Below are 5498 nucleotides of genomic sequence, written 5' to 3'. Positions count from 1 at the left end.
TCTTAGGGGAATGATCTAGTCCACCAACTGCTGTGGTCATCAGAATTCCACCACACAGCGAGTTTTCCCTCCTTGTCCTAATGAAACTACTAAATTAAACTTTGTCCTTTCTTAATAGTTAATTACAATAATACAAACCCTACGACCAAAATGGACGCGTCTGCGACTTTTTATCATGTGGATGCGTGGTCTTTCTTTCCTAGGTCTTTCATGTGTCTGACAGAATCCTGGCACCAGCCAGAGGTTTACTCTGCCCTTAATGAAGCCCGCCCACCCGGGTACAGTAACTTGGAGGCAGCCCGCAGCACTGGTCGCGGTGTTGGCCTAGCTGTCATCCACAGAGAGGACCTGGGGCCTCATGTACTAAGGTTGCGTACGCACAAAAACGTGGCGTACGTCCTTTTCCACGCTCACGTTCAGATGTACAAAACGTGAAATGACCGTAAAAATGTGCGGTCCCCACGCCAGCTCCAGAGCTGTCGTACGCACGTTTCTACAGCTATTGTTCCTTTGGCGACACTTAGAGGTGACGCTGGGAAACTGGGAAAAAAGATGAAAACAATGACTCAGAGTGATTTGCACATCAGAGACACACTAATGAACAATTAACACACCTTGCAATTATATGGGTGGCTATAAAAGCATGCGCAATGGATGAAGAAAATTGTTTTAATAATGGCTGCGTTAGCGTTGTTAGAGGACATCGCAAATGGTCAAATCCGAATCCGTGCCCTCTCCTTGCTTGTCTATTCAAAAATTGTGTGTCAATTGTATGACCAGTATAATTACAGCATTTATGACTTCAGCATATTTACCTTGGGGATGATCGGCGTCCCCTTCATGGGCTCCCACCACTCCGGTGAGAGCTGTGTCACCGATCAAAGCGGCCACTCTCAAATCGAAGGGGGAGAGTTCCCCCACTCCCGTCCCCCCACCTGTTGCGGTCACGCTTCGGCGGTGGGCAGAAACCCTCCGCTTCACCTCCACCTTGAGGTCTGACCACTTTTTTTTAATTTCAGAGTGTGTGCGCTGCTGAGACCCCACTGCATTGACGGCCTCGCAAACACGCTCCCACTCACTTCTCTTTTGTTTTGCATTTATCCCTGTTGACAGGGTTCCAATAGCATATGCTTGCGCATTTCTACCTCGTGGAGCAAAATCTCGAGCTCAGACTCCGTGAAGTTTCGTTTTTTGCCTCTGTTCATGGTGCCAGGTGATCTGATTAAGAGGTGAATCTCAGGTCCAGAGGCCTATTTAAATGAAATTGCATATTTAAATGAGGGCGTGGACAGGGAGGAGTTTGGCACCTCGGCATGTGCGCTCAATTCCACGTTGATCGAGATGTACAAAAGAAACGTGCTTGGATCCATGCGTTCGCACACTTTGATACATCTGAATTTATTTGTGCGTAAGACAGTTTCTGGGTTTTGGCGTACGCCAAGTTTCAGTATGAAATCCACGCAAGTCTTAGTACATGAGGCCCCTGGAGTTGTCCCCCACAACTTCCAATGCAAGACACTTGAATGCAAGTGTCTTGCATTCAAATGTAAACCCCCTCATCATGATTGTGGTCCTCATCTACCGGCCCCCAAAACCCAACTCTGCTTTCATGCCGGAAATGTCTGATCTCCTCACTCCAAACACTCCAAAAAATATTCAGACTTATAAAACCCTGCGTACGCACACCTCTAAGCAATCTTTGCTTTATAAATCACAGAGTGCCTAAAAGTGTGCGCAGCTGAATCAGCTTCACGTTCCGCCCTGTACACGCCCCTTTTTAACCATAAATGGTCAATGCAAACGACCTCATGAATGCGATCTGCATATAAAACAGACTCAGATGGAAGTATTGTGTCTTGTCGGAAAGAATGGCAGGAGGACTGAGAAAAGCAAAAAAGCGAAGTTTCACGGAGGTTGAAGTGGAGACACTTGTGGGTGAGGTGGAGGCCCGAAATGTAGTTTTGTTCGGCCGTCGCGGAATTGGAATCACTAACAACAAAAAGCAGAGTGAGCATAGCAACATGTTGCTGCAGCAGTGAACCCTGTCAGTGGCACGGAGCGCACAGTCCCAGAAATAAAAAAGAAGTGGTCTGGCATCAAGGTAGGCCTACATATTTTATGTACCAATAAATCCTTATGGTCACTGAAGACCCTTTCCCCCCGAATCCTGCCATTCGCAATTCGCATGGTCCTCCAGCAGTGCCAGCAGTGCCATGGTGCAGCATTACGCGCAGCACGGGGCCCACAGCTGTATTTATAGGATGAATGTGACGTCATCCGTCATCTCGTCTCTGTAAACAATGGATGGTGCGCAACATTTATTATGACGTCATTATATAGACTCTCTCTCAGCACTCCCCCCCTTGGACTGACTTCCCGCGTTCCTTACCCCCTATGTTTTATTCAATACATTTCGACAATGTTACCCTTTTTTTTGGTTTTTCATGACGACAGACAAAAAACGAAAGTGTTACCCTTTACGTTTCATTTGATAAAAACGACAGTGTTACCCCTTATGTTTCTTTCCCATGATGACTGATGAAAAACAACAGTGTTATCCCTTATATTTTATTTGAAAAAGACAATAGTGTTACCTCCTATGTTTTTTTTCAGGACGACCAATAAAAACGACAGTGTCACCCCTCATGTTTCATTTGATAAAAACGAAAGTGTTTTTCCCTTATTTTTTCATGGATAAATATCGACAGTGTTACCCCATATGTTTCATTTGATGAAAACGACAGTGTTACCCCTCATGCTTCAATTGTTAAAAACGACAGTGTTACCCCTGATGTTTTTTTTCATGACGACCAATAAAAAGCAACAGTGTTACCCCTTATGTTTTTTTTCATGACGACCAATAAAATGACGACCAATAAAAAGCAACCCGGCCCTTATGTTTTTATTTCATGACGACCAATAAAAAACAACAGTGTTACCCCTTATGTTTTTATTCATGACAACCAATAAAAAACAACAGTGTTACCCCTTATGTTTTTATTCATGACGACCAATAAAAACAACAGTGTTACCACTTATGTTTTTTTTCATGACAACCAATAAAAAGCAACAGTGTTACCCCTCATGTTTTTTTTCATGACGACCAATAAAAAGCAACAGTGTTACCCCTTATGTTTTTTTTCATGACGACCAATAAAAGGACGACCAATAAAAAGCAACCTGGCCCTTATGTTTTTTTTCATGACGACCAATAAAAACGACAGCGTTACCCCTTATGTTTTTTTTCATGACGACCAATAAAAAACAACAGTGTTACCCCTTATGTTTTATTTCATGACGACCAATAAAAAGCAACAGTGTTACCCCTTATGTGTTTTTTCATGACGACCAAATAAAAACGACAGCGTTACCCCTTATGTTTTTTTTCATGACGACCAATAAAAAGCAACAGTGTTACCCCTTATGTTTTTTTTCATGACGACCAATAAAATGACGACCAATAAAAAGCAACCTGGCCATTATATTTTTTTTCATGACGACCAATAACAAACGACAGTGTTACCCCATATGTTTTTTTTCATGACGACCAATTAAAAACAACAGTGTTACCCCTTATGTTTTTTTTCATGACGACCAATAAAAAACAACAGTGTTACCCCTTATGTTTTTTTTCATGACGACCAATAAAAAGCAACAGTGTTACCCCTTATGTTTTTTTTCATGAGGACCAAATAAAAATGACAGCGTTACCCCTTATGTTTTTTTTCATGACGACCAATAAAAAGCAACAGTGTTAACCCTTATGTTTTTTTTCATGACGACCAATAAAAAACAACAGTGTTACCCCTTATGTTTTTTTTTCATGACGACCAATAAAATGACGACCAATAAAAAGCAACCTGGCCATTATGTTTTTTTTCATGACGACCAATAAAAAACAACAGTGTTACCCCTTATGTTTTTTTTCATGACGACCAATAAAAAGCAACAGTGTTTCCCCTTATGTTTTTTTTCATGACGACCAAATAAAAACGACAGCGTTACCCCTTATGCTTTTTTTCATGACGACCAATAAAAAGGAACAGTGTCCCCCCTTATGTGTTTTTTCATGACGACCAATAAAATGACGACCAATAAAAAGCAACCTGGCCATTATGTTTTTATTTTCATGACGTCCAATAAAAAACAACAGTGTTACCCCTTATGTTTTTTTTCATGACGACCATAGAAAAAGCAACAGTGTTACCACTTATGTTTTTTTTCATGACGACCAAAGAAAAAGCAACAGTGTTACCACTTATGTTTTTTTTCATGACGACCAATAAAAAACAACAGTGTTACCCCTTATGTTTTTTTTAATGACGACCAACAAAAAACAACAGTGTTACCCCTTATGTTCTTTTTCATGACGACCAATAAAAAACAACAGTGTTACCCCTTATGTTTTTTTTCATGACGACCAATCAAAAACAACAGTGTTACCCCTGATGTTTTTTTTCATGACGACCAATAAAAAACAACAGTGTTACCCCTGATGTTTTTTTTCATGACGACCAATAAAAAACAACAGTGTTACCCCTGATGTTTTTTTTCATGACGACCAATAAAAAGCAACAGTGTTACCCCTTATGTTTTTTTTCATGACGACCAAAAAAAAACGACAGCGTTACCCCTTATGTTTTTTTTCATGACGACCAATAAAAAGCAACAGTGTTACCCCTTGTGTTTTTTTTCATGACGACCAATAAAAAACAACAGTGTTACCCCTTATGTTTTTTTTTCATGACGACCAATAAAAGGACGACCAATAAAAAGCAACCTGGCCATTATGTTTTTTTTCATGACGACCACTTAAAAAACGACAGTGTTACCCCTTATGTTTTTTTTCATGACGACCAATTAAAAACAACACTGTTACCCCTTATGTTTTTTTTCATGACGACCAATAAAAAACGACAGTGTTACCCCTTATGTTTTTTTTCATGACGACCAATTAAAAACAACAGTGTTACCCCTTATGTTTTTTTTCATGACGACCAATTAAAAACAACAGTGTTACCCCTTATGTTTTTTTTCATGAGGACCAAATAAAAATGACAGCGTTACCCCTTATGTTTTTTTTCATGACGACCAATAAAAAGCAACAGTGTTTTTCATAAGGGGTAACACTGTTGCTTTTTATTGGTCGTCATGAAAAAAAACATAAGGGGTAACACTGTCGTTTTTCTTTGGTCGTCATGAAAAAAAAAATAAGGGGTAACACTGTTGCTTTTTATTGGTCGTCCTGAAAAAAAAACATAAGGGGTAACACTGTCGTTTTTCTTTGGTCGTCATGAAAAAAAAAAAGGGGTAACACTGTCGTTTTTAATTGGTCGTCTTGAAAAAAAACATAAGGGGTAACACTGTTGTTTTTTATTGGTCGTCATAAAAAAAAACATCAGGGGTAACACTGTTGTTTTTTATTGGTCGTCATGGAAAAAAACATCAGGGTCGTAAGGGTCGTCTTTCATGACGACCCTTATGTTTTTTTTCATGAC

This window comes from Gadus morhua, chromosome 2, assembly GCF_902167405.1.
Source record: "Gadus morhua chromosome 2, gadMor3.0, whole genome shotgun sequence".
NCBI classification, from domain to species: domain Eukaryota; kingdom Metazoa; phylum Chordata; class Actinopteri; order Gadiformes; family Gadidae; genus Gadus; species Gadus morhua.
The sequence above is the reverse complement of the archived record's forward strand: the minus strand, read 5'-3'. Positions refer to the sequence as shown.